The sequence below is a fragment of the Silurus meridionalis genome, chromosome 1, assembly GCF_014805685.1.
Source record: "Silurus meridionalis isolate SWU-2019-XX chromosome 1, ASM1480568v1, whole genome shotgun sequence".
Taxonomy (NCBI): domain Eukaryota; kingdom Metazoa; phylum Chordata; class Actinopteri; order Siluriformes; family Siluridae; genus Silurus; species Silurus meridionalis.
This window is the reverse complement of record NC_060884.1, coordinates 17,429,983-17,447,447: the sequence shown is the minus strand read 5'-3', so window position 1 is coordinate 17,447,447 and position 17,465 is coordinate 17,429,983. Positions and strand designations below refer to the sequence as shown.

Genomic DNA, 17,465 nt, shown 5'->3' with positions numbered 1-17,465 from the left:
ATAACATTAGACTAATGAAATTTACCAACGGAAACGAAAAAACGCACCTCACCTGTGTTCTGAGCTGCACGGCAGAAATACAGTGGTACCTTGAACTACAAGTTTAATTCGTTCCGTGGACGAGCTCGTATCTCAATTTGCTCGCACATCAAATCAGTTTTCCATATTGAAAATACTTAAAATGGCATAACAGAAAGAGTATGTAAAGATATAATAAGGTTTTATTCAGTGTATTTTCCTTGGAGATGAGACGACTTGAGCTAACGAAAAACGCCGGTGGTGTGTGTGTGTGTGTGTGTGTGTGTGTCGGCTACTGTTTAGATACAAGCTGTTGTAGCGCGTTGAGTCTGGGTGAAGGGAGAGCTCGGTAACTCCAGTTGCAACAGAATTCATATAAGCACAGACAGGTTTCCAAAAACGCGTGCTTTTTTTATTTTTCTTGGCAACAGCGTTATGAGTTAGTCAAAGAAACTTAGAAATGAGCATCAAAAAATAATAAGGACATAATCCTCAGTCTCACACGCACACACACACGCAGTAATACCGGAAGAATGCAGTGACGTGCTATTCCCAAAATGCCGCTCTGCTCTTAAAGGAGCCACAACATATTTCACCCGTTACACCGTGTAACAGACGCTGTCTTTCGGTAAAGCCTGTGTAAAGTTCATTAGTTTCAGTGTAGACTTGGCTTATACACAGATGCGGCTTATTTAGGTTAAAAATTAAAATTCAGTGGATGCGGCTTATATTAGGGTGAGCTTTATAGTGACAAAGTACAATTTTAATCTAATGTAGTTAAATAAATAAGCCCCCTTTTGCAAGCTAAAGGAATACTTTACAATCCTTTGTATTGTGTTCATGTTCAAGATCTGTGTTTGTATGAGTCATCATAACACATTAGTATGTAACACATTAGTAATTAGTAATGCACAGCTGTTTTGCAGACAGGAAATGCTCGATTGGTGAGTATGTTGTACGCATAATGGCAATATAAAATCCATCAATCCAACCTGTAGTACACATATTTATTTCAAATGCCATATAAGTGAATTTAAAATGACTTTAAATTGCAGTAATTTACATCACGACATATAGTTTAATATTGTTTTAAAAAAATACAGTACTGGACTTCATCGCTCATCGTCAGAGTGATTATCATGCAACAACAACGCGCTAAAACTTCAAGGCTTGGATTGTAAATTAATTAACGCCTGATCTCTCTACACCTAGCACAAAATTCTAGCGCTGTATGCCAAACTTAACTCTGAATATTATTTTTCCATATGGTTATTTCATCAATGTGAAACTCAGCCATGAATAAAATGAGTCATGCACATGTTTTCTGCCCTTAAACCTGAGTAACAAGGATTTTTTTTTAAGTGAAAAGGGAAAAAGTAAGGTAGGGGCAGATTACAGTAGATACTGATTATTGAAGGAAGACATTCATTACATTACATTCTGTATGAGGTTCTACTCTCACAGTTCATCATTGTTCTCCAAATGGTACCTTCCTGAGACAACCAAAGCAGAGTTCCCCAAAACACAGAGGGTCTATTTCTCTTTGCAGCACACACACACACACACACACACACACACACACACACAGATGGACTCAGCACACTCGCATGCAGGAAGTGCACACATGTTTATGCAAATAGACACACATGCCACATGCACTGTTACATCTTGTCAGTTCACTCGACTACAGCAGATTTTTCAAGGCACACAAAAATATTCTACACTTCACAATTGTTAAAATAGCCATGCTTTTCTGTTTAAAAAAAAAAAAAACAACACATCTGATTTCTTTTCCTGATTTTTTTCCCCCTTGTGTCAACTGTCACAAGGATGCACATGCTCTCTCTCCACCTATCCAACCTGTCATTACACTAAACATGAGCATTCCAAAGCACATTGCCTCTCAAACAAAATAGCACGCCTCATCAGAATGTCCACTTTCCCACTCGAAAGTGTATGCGCCTTAATGGCACGCTCATTGCACCTGTCTGAAAGGGGGATTGAAATGCTGCCCCATATCTGACCACCGGTCACATCCTGCATGCTAATATGCTTATCCACAACAAGAAAGCTGTATCAGGCATGAGTCTAATCGGCACAGGAGATTAGTCCCTTCATGATCTGCCCCCTTACACGTGAAATAGTGACCTTCCCACAAGCTGTCTGCTGGTTCCACCAGCCGCCCACTCTTCCTCTGACTGATTCTTCGCTCCATCCAGTTGAGCTCCTTTCTTCGATTTGCACGATTCTGTCGTGTGGTTACATCAGCTTATCCAGGAGAAAGTGAGAGACAGAATGAAGGGGGGCGTAAGAAAGAGACCTTGCAAACAGGACTGTCTTGGGCAGCAGATCCTTTAGCTAAGTCACACATTGTGTCCATTCATCACCCACTGCGGGGCACAAGTTCATTAAAGTAGCTAAAGCCTATCTGTTCTTTCGAATGATGTGTGGGAATATGTGTTTGAATGTGTTTGAATGTGTGTGTGTGTGTGTGTGTGTGTGTGTGTGTGTGTGTGTGTGTGTGTGCATTTTTGGGGTGTATAAGTTGGGAAAATCAAACATCCTGAATTCATTGTGATTTAAAAAATCTATATATACATTCTATATTCTTTCATTTCCTCATACCTGATTAATCTGATTTACAGTTAAGAATTAGCTTAGCTTTATCAAACAAAAACATCCTATACAATTACGTACTTTCAGCTTTTAAATGTTTTTTTAAGGAAGGCATGATATTCAGGTGTCTATAAAGTGTTTATAAACAGTCACACATAGCCAAGTTAATATGTGTCTTTTACGCAATTGAATATGAATATTCGAATCTGTACATAACAAGAATTCACTGCTTTAAGTGCCTGCTGTTAGCTAGTGTGGAATCATATTAGATTTGCAAAGGTTCACTAACCATGGCAACATCTAGCTATTAAAAAATATCCACTGACTTTTTAATCACAATGAGAGTACTGAAGCCTACACAGTCTACCACCTGTATAAGCTGATAGCTGCTGAAAAGGGCAATCCTTTTCTCTTAACCCTTACATACAGTTTTGCTGTGATATGTACTGTAAAGTTAGTGAAACTACTCTCAAATAAACATTTACCCTGAATTTTAATGTAGGTTCTGTTCTGTGGGATTACAGGTTCATTCTGGAAACAGTTAAACAGTAAAACTCTGCATTGTTTTATCCCTTTATTGTTTGAATGGAATATTGTAGAGACAGAACAAGGAGGTCTGGATAGTGTCATGAGACACAAAAGTGTTCCCATGGGAACAACAGAACATGCAGGCCTAATTACATTGTACACATATAAGTGTTGGCAGACTTGTCCAAACGTGTGCAAGCTCAGGACACTGATTCAGGGTCATAACACCAGTAAATAATGACCATTAGGAGGAGTCACTTGCGTGTGTGGTCTAGCCTCTGCTATGACTTCAAATAGTCATAGAGCACACATCTGGCACAACAAGAAACACATTTGCCTTCCATGAAATTCAAGTCAACTGATTGATTCGATATATGGGGTGAGATGATCTTGGGCAGAAAACACAGATTCAACCCCAAGGTCATCCTAAGTGGTGATTTTCAGAGAGACCATACATAGTGGGGGCTTATAAGGGGTGGCCTGGAAGAATTCAGTACATATATGATCCTGATATATAAACTCTTTAGATGCAACTTGTTGTACAGTCAATATACATCGGTACATCAATATACACATTCATAGTTTTTAAATCTGAAACAGCACACTAACACATTATCAAAACACCAAATGAGGCAATATCTTTAGGGAAGAATGTTGATAATCCTTCCACTGTTGTATAAACTTGTTGAATCTGCCATGGTGCACTAAAGCTGTTCTATTGGCTTATCAGGGCACGGTTGCTTACTAAGACTATTTTTTTCTCTTTAATCTGAGATGTTAGTTCCAGTCCAATAGCATTCCAAGGAGTACTTATATTTAATATAACCTTAGTGGGTCATTTCACTGTGTTCACATAAAAATTCCACTTTCTATTTTGCTGCGTTGGGTATATCATCAATGGACATGGCATGCAATACTTCTCAAAAGCTCATCAAATGGAGAGAAAAAGATTGCAATTTCCCTGGAAGCACATTTAAATGGAATGTAAAACTCAAAGTGAGCTAGCTAGTTAGAATTAACTGAATATGCTGGTACTTACAATGGCTGTTCTCTTGCTTGTATTAGTTTGCAAATGAGGTAAATACATCATGTAGGGATAGTTCCCCACATTTCTAGTGTTTGCTCTTGAGCGCCTGTTCATATCAGGTCAGAGTTTTTTTGCTTTCTCTTTCTCTTTTTTGGTTTCTTTTTCACACGATATTGAGTTTTGTAGTCACTGTGACCCCATCTAGAACAATGCAGTTTGTAAAGGAGGATGAATGAATAAAGCACTTCTACTTTTGGCTGATGTAAAACTGAAATATAAATAAGGCCACTGAAAAAGAAACTCTTTCGAAACACATTTAGAATCACTCCAACTCACTCCAGTACAGATGCTCTCTCTCTCTCTCTCTCTCTCACACACACACACACACACACACACACACACACACACACACACACACACAAACACACACACACACACACACACACAACCATGCACACCTGATCAAGCTTTAGCAATCCAACAAATTTAATTATGGAATAATGTACAGTTGACATCTGCTGATCCCCACACAGTGGCTGGTCGATTGAGGCTATCCTATCTGCATTATGTATGACAACAAAATGGTACGGGTTTAATAACTGTGGTGTGTGTGTGTGTGTGTGTGTGTGTGTGGTTGTTTTCATCTGCAATGTATTTGCCATCGTGTATTTATGTATGTATTTGTGTGAATGTGGGTTTCTCTATTTCCTACTCGATCCTGGACGCTGCTTTCTCTTATTCTGTCGCTTTCATTATTTATTTCTCCCCCTATCTTCACTCGACAGTTATTTTGTCAGACTGTGTTGAGGACTAAATAATTGCCTCTATATTTTTCAAATTGATTTTGGTGTGCACATCTAATACAGTACTCACTGCAGAGTCAGTTGTCCTTTGTTTTCTTCTGTCTCCGTGCAATGGGGCAGCAGAATAAGCTCAGCTAATTCTGAGTCTTATTACTGGGTGTGTTTAGTGTGCAAACACATTTAATAAATGCTTGTTTATATCAATTTTGCGAGCACTTTCACATTGATTCACTGGGAATTGGTGGCCACTGGCTTAAATCAATGAAACACTTCACAGGCTATGTGTGAATCTTGCACTGCAGTATTTATTGTTTCTGTGTTCATACTCGTCCTCCGTGAACAACTTGAATTACAGTATTAAAATGCCCACCCCCTTCCATTCCCCCTCTCCACAACCTTAGCCAGCATTTTAGGGTCTAAATCTACACTTAAACCAGTTATCATGATTTGAAATACATGTACTTACTGTAGGTCTACTTGTGTTAGCTGCATTTCAAGCTAGACAGACACCTTTTTACAATCATAGGCTTTTTATATGAAAAAATTCAATAAGTTACCTTTTATTACACTTCTTTTATTTTTACCTTAATAATCATGCAATTTGGGAAATAATACAGCTTGGGGAGCATAAATACTGCCATAAAGTCGTGTGCATGTTTTTGGTAGAACTCATGACATCCACACTTTACAGAAACAAACCCTCCCTAAGTTCCAACTGGTCAACTTTGTGCGTCTGGGCATTAAGGGTGTGTTGTGAATTCCACCTTCTGTCCCATTTCATCAGCTTGCTGCTGTTTCGCCACCCTGCTGGCCAGTGATTAAGCCGAGTGAGAAAAAGAGAGAGAGAGAGAGACTGAATATAGGCCCTGACTCTCGAGAAATAGAAACCAGGACAGCTGCGGAAAAAGCTGCTTAAAAGTAGAGAAGTAAAAGAAGAAAATCATAAAGTGGAGGAAGGTAAGAGGAAAATGAATCGCAAAGAGTAGTCATTTCAGCCATTTATCTGTTTACTTTGTGCTCTAAACTTTTAACCAAGGTTACTGCTGTTCTGGATCCAAACAAGAGAGAATTTTAGAGACAGACAAAAAGAGACTCAGGAAAATAAAAAAGAAATCACCAGTTAGACATCATGCCTTAGCTGAGAGCCAGGGTTTTCCTGTCATGGAGGGGATGTCAAGGCACTCGGAGGAAAGAAAACAAGGTAAGAGAGTGCATTGTTGCATTCGTGTGCACTCCAGCTACAGTTAATGAGAGGCCGAAAGCAGTCTGTCTGCTGTCTGTCCACACACACACTCTCTTGCTGTCATCACCTGATGCCTGTACTACATTTTAAAGACTAGACTGAGTAATGATGTTTTTTTATTATGAATATAATATCAATAAAGAATAGCATGTGTGGACCAGTGAGATACAGTAGGGAGGAAGAGAAGGAAGTTAAAAGATGTTTGAAGATATCCAGGGAGAAAATGTGGTCATTGTGTCAGGAATAAACTTGTGAATAGAACTAAGCGTTTTGCACTCAAGGACCCTGTGAAATAAAAGATTCAATCCTGCAGAAGAAAATTGTCCACTCATTAACATTACTTAAGTGCCTATTTAATATGCCAGAAACAGCTCCAAACAGCATTTCAGAGCAAGATGTCGGGTACGGAAGGCGTGCGGCTCTTCATCACGTTCATCTGAATCAATTCTTCTGCTGCTGTGAAGAAAAATGATTAGGAATTAGTCTAGAAAGGAGTATCTGAATAAAGTGGCAGCTTTGCGTGCCAGATTAAGCATGATTGTAAGCTAAAGGGCAAGCTGAATGCAGTTTTGGCCCCAAAAAAAGTCACAGTATATGAGACAGGCCTGTGAGGCTTTTTGCAATCAATCTGAAATGACCAGCTCAACCACTCCTGCCAATTGCCTGTCTGCAGACATGGGCGATCAGTGACAGTTAAATATCTAGTGTGTAGACGCATAGCTAGACGCGTGTGGACGTGTGAGCTCTGGAGGTGATTGGCAGGTCTTTTCTGGCCCCTTGACACATAACTGAAAGTGGAAACACGGGCGAAAGAGAAAGCATCAGGGTAGACTTTCTTACTGAGTATGTGGTGGGGAAGGGGGAAGACGCACATACACACAAACACACCGAGAGAGAGAGAGAGAGAGAGAGAGAGAGAGAGAGAGAGAGAGAGAGGGCAAAGAGGTGGACATATTTGTAGGCGTTTATGATTTGTCAGTACTTCGTGAAGCGAAGAAGTAAACACAGATCAACCTGCCAGACAGCAGGCCACAGGGAGAGAGACAAAGAAAGAGAGAGAGGGAGGAGAGAATAGAGAATTGTAAGTTTTAGTGATGTGGACAGCTTCCACCATTCCTAGGAGAATTTCAGCAAAGCTCATCTCTCCCTCTCTCTGTCTTCTTGTCATTTCCTCTCGCCCATTTCTCCTCTCACACCCTCAGCATACGACCAAAGCCCAGGAGAAATTAGTCCCTTCCACTTATGCACAGACTTGGATACGATGCCGTGTCCCCCTTCTCCCTCCTGACTTATGATTCTACACAGGCTCAGAGAATTGATGGTGCCTCTGAAAGCAGTCACCCCTGTGGTTTATACAAAAAATATATAGAATTTTTGTGCTCAGAATTATGATGTCTGTCTATTTAAGGGGTTAAAGATGGTTTACACTGTGCATATGCTGTCTATGTAGTCTTCAAACTAATTTTCACGTTTCTGTTTATCATTATGGTGTGGAGGAAAAAAAAACATGTGAAGAGCTGACAGATGGTATATAAAGTTTCAAGGCTGCTTTTGACTTCCAGTCTATGCATGATGGTTCAGTACAAAGCGAGCGTAGCTAAAGAAAAATGAATGCGGTCGTCTGATGTAACTGATTGGATTTGGGAACTAAATCACATTTGTATCCTTCAAGCAACAGTTGGTTTGTCTATTCTTCAATTTGTCAATTCTATTTTTTTTACGCTTTCTCCATATTAAGGATTCTGCCTGATGATTATGCTTCATCTACAGTACATGTACTCTTATCTTTACGCCTAACTAGAATAAAAGACAGGATAGATCAAACAGCGAAGTGCGTAAAGTTGGCCTGTAGCCAGTCTCTAATGCAGCGCATATATCGAAAGAATGTATCTTCACATCCGCTTCATATTCCGGTTCTGTAGCGTAGATCTAGGGATTAGAAGAGTCTCTGTACAATGAATTTATCGATGCACAGGGCCTCGCTTCTTTTGATGACATGCTCCCTTTGAAGTGCCTGCAGCTCTTTCAAAGAATCATCTCACAACGAGCAAGCTGAAGACTTTTTTCTGTTAGGTCAGAAAAAGAGCCCTAGCATGTGGAATAGTGGTGAAGGGCCTCATGCCTTTTCCTCTGTCAGGATATTTATTAGACATGAGAGGGTCAAAAATTGCCACGGGCGCTTTTATTTTATCTTTTTTTTTTTTTTACTTTCCCTATTCCCACACAGGACCTGCTGTCAAACACGGATATGGAACCTTTAGTGCAATTGTGCGTGTTATTGCCTCTTAGTCCTCTAATTACAATCAGAGCAAAGGCGACCTGTAGCCATGCCTTGCTCATGAACAATAGCAGGGAGCAACAGAAAAATACTAGCACAGCCTGTAATTGTAATTTTCAGCCTGAAATTGTGGCCCTGTGATTGCGTGAAGGCGGAGCATGACACGGATGAATGGGATGTTGAAACAATGCCAAAAAGAGAAAGAAAAGAATAAAATGAGGGAATAAATAAGATGCAAAAAAAAGATGAGGGCATGGAGAAATAACACTGCAATACTGCTATGCTTTTTCAGTCACTGAACAAGTGACATACACATTTAGAAAGAGCATAAAGGCCACTCTTTTGTAGTGTAGAGTGTGATAAGTACGGGAAGAAAGCCTTTAGAAATTTGTACAGCCTTGAGCCTCACAGGAAATAGAGACTGAGGAAGAAAGATCTGTGCTAATAAGAGCAGAACTTCACTCGCATTCAACAGCAGCTAAACAAAATGGCAGCATGCTACAATAAATGGTGCCTAAAAGTAGCTCCACTGCTTTCTTCAATACCTGAGACTGATTACAAGGAGCAGCAAAAGCCCATGCTTTCTGACACTCGGAGGTGAAGAAGTGCTGTGTTTTTTTTTGCTCTCTTAGCTCTGACAGCACATTGTCTCTGTCAAAAAAGGTTTTGTAGGTTTTTTTAGGTAATTTATGTGGGTTTAAAAGGAGGATTAATTTTGCACATGATTTTTCTCAGTGAATAGTCCATTATATGCTTCTCCAAATTGAAAATCTGGGATTGCACACTTCAGTGAGCTACATTAAGTACCTAATCTTTGCTATTAGACTGTCTTAACGACAGAATAAAGGATGGTTAATACAAAGATTTTTGCCATGCAACCAAGCACCCAGCTCAAAGCTTAGAATGTGATCAAAGTTTTTTTGTGGTTGTTTTTGTTTTAAACATGTAGACATAATTCCACTAAGAATCGTGACCGAGTAAATTTTATTTGGAATAAGCAAATTAAATGTGTATTGCTCCTGTTACATTTTAAAACGTATTACAAATAGTAAATTTCTATAATTGACTATCATTACACAGTAGCTTCTTCCAACAGCTACAATAGTGCCTGCATAATGGCTTTTACAACTCGTTGCCTAAATAATGTTTTACATTTACTTTATATTACGTTATGTTACGTTACGTTACGTTACATTATGCCCTGTTATGCTATACTACCTGATGTGATCTCAGGTCATACTACGTTGTGCTGTTACACTATGTCATCTTAATGTATGCTAAAATGGTATGGTATGGTATTTCACGTTATGTCATGCTGTGTTATCTAGGTCATATTACCCAGGTAACATAAGTTACACATTGAGTCCATTGAATATGTTTGTGAGTATGAAAGTGTATTTGGTGCAATTTCAAAATGTTTTGCATTTTGGTTGTGAAGCACAAGCTCAGAGTTGACGGAGGGAGAAATAGGGGTGATTGCAGTGCAGGGAGTAGAGTTGTTTAATGGAACAGAACCCGATGAGTTAAGAAATGACCCAGATGGACCCGGGGCTCATTCTTCAGTGGTAATGGGCTGATGTTAAATTCCTTTTGAGTTTAGTCTATAGCTACTGGTTATAAAAAAATAACTAGATCATGCAGCTGCAAAGTCAGTAACACTGTTAAATCAAGGGCCAAGGTTCCATCCTAAGTTCAAAATTGAATGAATGATAAATCTCACTAAAATACCCACAACCACCTCTAACTTTCCCATTATCATTTAAAAAACATAAGTCCCCTGCTCAATCATTACACACTGTCCTCCTTCCATGTTTCCTTCCGAGCTGTGGGAGACACTATTGGTGAATAATAGTTGTTCTAATTCTGCACAACAAACAGCCCACTGCTGAATGCATTTGTATAAGTCCATCTGGACACGAACACAGGAAGAGCTCATTCAAAGCTGGGGATTTAGCCGTGTTAAAAAACATCTCTATTACTCCGGTTGGCTCAAATAGCATCTTTGTATGAAATATGAAAGCTGGAGGATAGGTGGATAGAGTGAAAGCAATCAATTCCTGCATAGCCACGCTGAATGAAGAAGGTGCATTGTAATATGGCTGGCTCTTTTGAGTGGCACGCTGAAAATAGGTCCAGCAGGAACGAAATTGAGTAGCAAGAGATATCCACCCCTAAGGAATTTCACTGTGTGTTTGCAAAGCGATTCACAACAGTGCCTCAAAGTCTTAGTGTGATGGGCTCGGAGGCATTGTGTGGCCAGTAGAAGAGCAGCAAGGGCAGTGTGGTGGACAACAGTGTCATGGCAAAAGTGTAACGTGGAAGTATAGAACTTGAATACCTGCACAAGCATGAAAGAAAGAGAGGAACATTTGACAAAAGCATGAGATGCACATTACACTGAGTGTTCTCTTGCTCACACGAGAGAAAGATGGTGTTCATTGAAGGCTCCCAAACAACCGATTTGCTTGTTTATTGTCTTCACGTTTTGTTGCGGTTACAGTTCATTGCAGCTTCCCTCCACTCAGGCACGCTTTTCTAAATGACACTTATAAAACATGGTGCCTCTGTCTTTTGCTCTTTCTTTCTCTCTACACATTTATTTTTGGTATTATGTGATGAAGCTTCTACTCAAGATCCTCTCACTAACAGTGGCATTTTACTAAGAAATTCAGTCTCACAATAATTTTAATTTCTTTAGTTTTGTACTATATTTGTACACAATGAAAGAAAACCTTTCTGTTCAATGCAGTTTCTTTACAGGAGACAATCTTTTCAACTATTATATCAGCTGGTGTATAAGAGTGTATAACATACAAGACCTATGCACACTGATAGCACAGCCACTGTTCCTGTCAAATAACAATTTTAAAAGAATGCTGCGAGCAGCATGGCCGCCATAACCTTGGGTTAAATTTAATACTTCTTTTGGACAATTCGAAAGTAATTTTAAACCATAGGTGCAGTTATAATATAGCAAATAAACAAACTCATCTTCAAAAAAGCATACACATATAAAGCCATTTTAAATTCATTTCCTATTATGTCTCTTTGTACAACAGCTCAACAGCAGGTAGCTCACAACAGGCTCTAGTGTATTGTGTGCCACATTATTAGAGCAACTTATATATTATCCAGTATCCAACTAATTGAATTACATAAGAGAGGGTAAATGTAATAACACCTTGAGACTTCAGGCAAGTTAATACATTTCCTGTACCTAAAGAGACATCCTGCATAAATATTTCTCATGGCAGTAATTGCAGTCTAATACAACACGCAGTAAATCCCACCACTATGACAAATATTCCCAAGATAGTTCTTATATTTACATCTGCTTTGACAAGGGCTAAAATTACCCATGATTAGTCATCATCCCTTTCCCCTTGGTCCTGGTAAAAAGTGAATTTCTGCATAACTGTATAATGACATCACCCTGTCTCACAAGGCAAAACGGTGAGTCCTAAATATGCCATAGAAATGATTCCCTTATCATTATCATTCATTTAAAACAATTATAATGCATTCCCAGATTGATGTGGCGGTCATCCTCTATCAGCAATTCAAAAAAAATGACACAGATACCTTCATCTGTCTGAAACTCGTGAGCTAGCTTGTCGCTGCACTCCACTGCTCTCATCCAGATGGCTCATGCTGCTGTATTCAACATCATATTGTGATGTGGGAGAGCCGCTGTTATTGTTTGTTCCACACTGAGAAAAGGATAAGCCTCCACTCTTATGAGCTGTCACGGCTCGTGCAATTGGAAGCCGCTACAGCCGGTAGGTCCGGGCACATTATTTATGGTGTTATATTTCCTTTTCTAAGTGTAGCTCAACAACATGGATGTTATTTACATATTTCTAAATGCTGAGTTACATGGTATTGTCATTATACTAGCAATTAATAAACCATTATACACTATATACTGCTGTAATATAAAGTCTTATGTCAGATGTTTTTATCCCGAGTTTGTATGAAATCTTAAAATCTGAAACAAATTACCCCATATCATTATTCAGGAGTTACCTTAACTATGTGCTGGTGTGTGTACATCCAAAGATGGCAAAAATTAACACATACTTCAGTCAACTTGAAATAAAGATACTTATGTTTTAAAAGACTTTGGTCAAAGTTGCAGTACTGACTATAATTTTTCACTCAAGTTAAAGTAAAGAAGTATGGGCACTGGCATGTACTTAATTTAAAATTTGCCATTACGCCTATGTGTTTAGTGTCACGCTGGTAACTGGACCTTACATCCTATTAATATATTAATATAAAAGATTTTTACCATATAGAACACAAGCAGAGTAAAGTTAATGATGATCAGGTGATCAGAAATGTCTTTGTTCTCAGGCATGTTTACATCGCAGACTCCCTCTGTCTGATCCTCTTTAACCCCGTACTTCTTGTTGGCTTCTGCTCATTGTTAGCTTCGTAATCTAGCCTACGTCTTTGGTGCGTGATAGCCAGAAAATTATACACTAGTGGAAGATTGAAAAAGCCGCTGAAAGACAAGAAATAGTTTTGATCATGTCACCAATAGATTAAAACTAAAGTATCGAGCATAGTTTCAAAATGTAAGAAGTCAAAAGTACAGATATTTGTGTAAAAAAGTAATGCCTGAAAGTAAAAAGTTATCAAAAAAATAAATAGTGAACTACTGATATCAGAAAAATCTACAGAAGAATCTACAGTAACGAAACATTTGTGCTTCACTACTTACCACCTCTGTGCATATCTCAACACAGGTAGTCTGATGCAGTTACTTTTATTTCTGTCTTTTTATGCACAAACTGTTCTGATTTAAATTTGACACCGCACTGGCTCAAATTGAAAACAGCTGAGCTATAGTGTTGAGGTTCAGAGATAATGGCAAACCCATCTAGTTTTGGTCGCGCCCACTGAAACAAGCATGCAGAGCAATATTCCCGAATTACTGCCTCTCAAATTCAATAGCGGTCTAGAGGCTAAGGACGCCCATGCCGGGCTGTTTCGCTGGCAACAAAAACAAGGCTCTAGCACCTTGGCTTCATCTCCTCTCACCTCTGCAATAAATCATCTGCCATCTCATGCATGTAAAGTAATTCTAGACGACACTAGCTGCAAGCTAAAGTTGCCTTGAGCTTTGATCCGAGATTTTTACCTGGCCAATGAAAGCACACGCAAGAATTTTATGAGAGAAACAGAACAACGGCTAAGCAACTAGGCAACAAACTCTATCAACACCTGCTCTGTTCCTCTTGTCGTTCTGTAATGCCAGTTGTCAGTCATATGGTCCAAAACACACAAACACATGCACACACACACACACAGAGTCAAATACGTGGAAACACTCCATCTGCAGATACACTATTGCCTTGTCTTTGCAGGATGCGCTGAACTTAAAAAGCAAAACGTTAAGTCTTGTATCATTACCAGTGTAAATGGCTGTAAAAATCACTTCTCCTCTCATTATCGTTAATGACCTGTCTTGGCAGGCTGACAGAAGGGTTCCTCCCACATATTACACAGCCATATATCTTCATCCTGCTTATTCTGTTGTTTTTTAACAATATATTTTCCCCAAAATAATTGCAACAAACAATATCATTACCAATTTGATTTCATTTTCCACTTTTTTAATCAGTGAAAATATCATCTTATAATAATATATTTACACCATTTTAAAGAGCAATCAAATCTTGAGAATATTCAGACATTATATAACTAAATGTTTATAAAACAAATTATACTGTGAAAAAAACATTAATAACAAAATGTAAACATTTAGCATGTACAGAATCTATTGCATATTTGTATCCTGCCTTTCATTTTTTCGACGGCTTTTTCAAATTAAAATCAGTGCTAGTGCTTGACACACACCTCAAATTCAAACGTACAGGTTTTGCTTTTGATCTTAAATTCGATGAATATTTGAAGCTCGAATTTGAATTTGACAGCCGAGAAGACGGACGCCGCCTGAATTACTAATATATTGGTGACATTCATTCTTAGGTTAATAAACACAACGCCAGCCTTGGCAAGATAGATCTGGAAAACTGGACATGAGGTGGAATTATACCCTTTGCCAATACACATGTCCATCGCAGGGCATCGAGCACACACATGGGGAAAATGTTTGCCTGCTGGATTTGTGGGAAGAAGTTGGAAAGACAGTGGGGAAAAAAAATCCACACAGACATATAGTTCAAATTGAAGACACTGAAGCTGTGAGGGGGCAACACTACAGTGCCTGCCGCATTAAAGCGCTATCCTTATGTTTATATTTATGTATCATTCAATGAAATGTATTGAAATGCATAACACAAATTGCGCCCTATAACCCATTGTTATTATGTAGAACACGCAATAAACACACTACACAGGCTGATTATTATCATGCTCATTCCCTAACCTGAGCCATTATTCAAAGCATGACTGTGTCTACAAAACAGAACTAAAACGTTTGCTTTGGAACGTCCAAATTACGTGCTCCTTTAAAAGCAAAGCCAAACGCTATGGCAGGACTCTCCCTACACTGTCAGCAACTGCCACAAATAACACGGTGCACAATAAAGCTGATCAGCCGGAGGGCCCACCGACAGGTTTCAGTGCTGCTGACGGTGATCTATAAAACACCGCAACACTGCATGTCACCGGGGTGTGTGAAAGGGAAGATGTACAGCTCCTCTCGGGATGGCGATTAATCACGGCGTGCAACAAGAGCCAAGGAAGGTTTTATTAGTGAAGCCGGATGGAGCACCATGATGGTGCTAATTGCAGACCAGAGCTGAGTGGCCACGACACCCGAAAATCTGGAAAGGGAGGGCAGAAGGAAAGCGTGCAAGAACACACACAGAGAAAGGGGTGCCGGAGGAAGAGAAGGAGCATGAAATACCAAGGTGAAACCATGACTAAACCCTCTAACAAGATTGAGCATAGTTGATCCATCCTCCCAGAGAGCTATTTTCTTCTCATTTTTTCTCTTCAATGCTTTTTTTTTCTTGTACCATGGATCAAATTTGTTTTGCTCTTTTTTTTTAACAGTAACACCTATATAGAGATGAAGTAAAAATATACGACAATATCCCAGTGTTCAATTAACTCATCATTTTAACACATATAACAATTTAAATACATAAAGCAAGGCACCAATCGCCTCTCACAAACTTTATACCATATTATGATTACAATGAATGACCAGGGTGACAGTCATTGCATTAGCTAAACCATGTTTATAATTGAACATAACCAGAAGATGGGGTTTAGCTGTGTACCTAAAATGAAAATTGGTTAGTTAATGGAGGTTAGTTAATGGGGATCAGTTCATGGGGCATGGCCAGACAGATAGATCATTCACTCCTCCTGTACCATACAATGCTTCCATCATTGGAGCCTTGCACTCCACAGTGAACACTATGAACATCCTTCCATCAGCACCACCTTCACCTTCACCACCGTCTCATCCACTGTGCTCATTCTTCCACACAGTTCTAACGCAGCTGAATTAATCATTTGTTCCTTTGCACCTGCTGTGTGGTATTAGACCTCCATTTAGTGGTTTTCTGAATCGAAACTGCTCTTCTGATAAACTGCACTCACTTTTTTTTCTGTGCAAGACAGACAATAATGTGGTTTATTCAATTGCTTTAGACCGCATAAATATGCGTGTTTGCAAAAGAATGCACATAACGGTGCAAATATACACGCGTGTTTGTGTTTTGCCTATTTCATTAGAAACGATGCATTGAAAATGTAATAAATCGGTAACTTTGCTTACCTTTCGTCGGGCTGTCAATCAAGCAGAGGAAATAACCGTCTCATTTGCTCTCCATTGACGGGATTAAAACCTCCAACGTCCAAGGCGGACCTTTCGCTTTGCACTAAAACGTTCCCATGAAAAAGCATCACCTACATGATAAATGTTGGGTACGTACGTCTTAATTACTTTTTTCCCCTACTGGGATTTCACTATAAAGATGAAACGAATAAAAAAAAACAAGCCCTAAACGTGTCTAAAAATAGACCTCCAGCACTCCGCCAAACTCCCGCATCTGAGCCTTGGCAAAGTTGCTTGGATTGCGCGCGCTGGCTCCCAAACTTCCGCTGGCCAATTACGCAGAGCTGTTTTCAGTCTCAATTACGCAGCGGGCATCAAGTGTAGAGAGAGAGGGAGAGAGAGAGAGAGAGAAAAGCATCCCTCCATCCATTTTGGTCCTTTCATCCGGTTCAGTTTACGGAAGCGATGCGCCGGGGAAGCCGGAGTTCCGTCCGGAACAAGACGAGGGGGGGATGCGGCTCGACTTCTCGCCTCTGAAGCGGTGTGCGCGGTTGAGTCGCGCGCGAGAAGCTTCGGGGAGGAATGAACGCGGCGCTTCAGGTCTTTTGCGTGCGGCGTCATGGCGCCATCCTGTGGCTCATCCTCACAGCGTCGTGTCTGGGATGTTTGAGACAAGGAATCGTGGACTGAACTTAAAAATGGCCGACGTTCTTTTTAATATACACTTAACACTTTCCTCTTCACAGTGTATCTACATAAGGCTTTACTACGATGTAATTTGTTGCTTTAGTGATAGTGAGTAGTGTAACTCTAAGTTACTGACTGGAGAATGAAGTGTGTAAACATTCAATTTGTACATTTCTTTGATTCTTGCTACACTACTCAGTAGCTTTAAAGCCCCATTGTTGCAATTACTCTATTAAGGCAGAGTAAAGTGGCCTGTCCCGGGCAAGTGCTATGCTTCACCAAGCACCCTTGCCTCAGGCAGAGGCTCAATAGATAAGGTTCTCGGTTACTGATCAGACAGTCATGGGTTCAAGCCCCAAGCAATGCCAATCTGCCACTGCTGGGCTCTTGAGCAAGATCCTTAATGCCCTCTGCTTCAGAGCTGCTGTACCATGACTGACCCTGTGATCTGAGTTTTCTAACAAGCATCCATATGTGAAGAAAAGGAATTTACTGTGCTGTAA

The 17,465-nt window shown here is 39.7% G+C and overlaps 1 protein-coding gene across 2 annotated transcripts in view; it reads right to left on the bottom strand.

The window, feature by feature from the left end:
* The window catches only part of tafa3a (TAFA chemokine like family member 3a), a 72,254-nt gene extending 55,425 nt beyond the window's left edge, over positions 1 to 16,829 (bottom strand). Inside the window, exon 1 of one of the 2 annotated variants that reach the window (XM_046858651.1) lies at positions 16,276 to 16,829. The gene's annotated coding sequence lies outside the window, so the exon portion shown is untranslated. Of the gene's footprint in view, positions 1 to 12,095; positions 12,117 to 16,275 lie in introns of those variants that run through there. The other variant, XM_046858744.1, reaches the window with a different exon arrangement.
* Between the last annotated feature and the right edge of the window lie 636 nt (positions 16,830 to 17,465).